The sequence below is a fragment of the Penaeus monodon genome, chromosome 28 (genome assembly GCF_015228065.2).
Source record: "Penaeus monodon isolate SGIC_2016 chromosome 28, NSTDA_Pmon_1, whole genome shotgun sequence".
Taxonomy (NCBI): domain Eukaryota; kingdom Metazoa; phylum Arthropoda; class Malacostraca; order Decapoda; family Penaeidae; genus Penaeus; species Penaeus monodon.
Genome location: NC_051413.1, coordinates 4725551 through 4725844, shown reverse-complemented (window position 1 = coordinate 4725844; position 294 = coordinate 4725551). Strand labels below are relative to the sequence as shown.

At 57.5% G+C, this 294-nt stretch overlaps 1 protein-coding gene across 1 annotated transcript in view; it reads right to left on the bottom strand.

Annotated features, from left to right (window-relative positions):
- Positions 1–294, bottom strand: part of LOC119591303 (epidermal growth factor receptor-like) — a gene marked incomplete in the record, with an annotated part of 71591 nt that overhangs the window by 6266 nt on the left and 65031 nt on the right.

The following is a 294-nucleotide window of genomic DNA, read 5'->3' as shown; positions in this document are numbered from 1 at the left end:
AAATACAGGTTTTGTAAAACAGCACTTGGCGCGCGCACACTCAGCACATGCTTCCCGGGCGAACAGGCTCTCCCCGACTTAATATATGACGACTGCTTGCTGGCAGCCCCGCACCTGCCGACCCACCTGGCGGGCGTGGACGCGCTTCCCTAATTGCTAACCGTTCACCCACTTGCCTCTCCTCATATTCAAATGAGTCCCTAAAGGACGTGATTCCACGTTTGGGTTTTGTCCCGCACTGCTGGCTCTGGGCCTTCGCGAGCACTGGCCTACAGGCCTTCCCTCCGCTGAAAG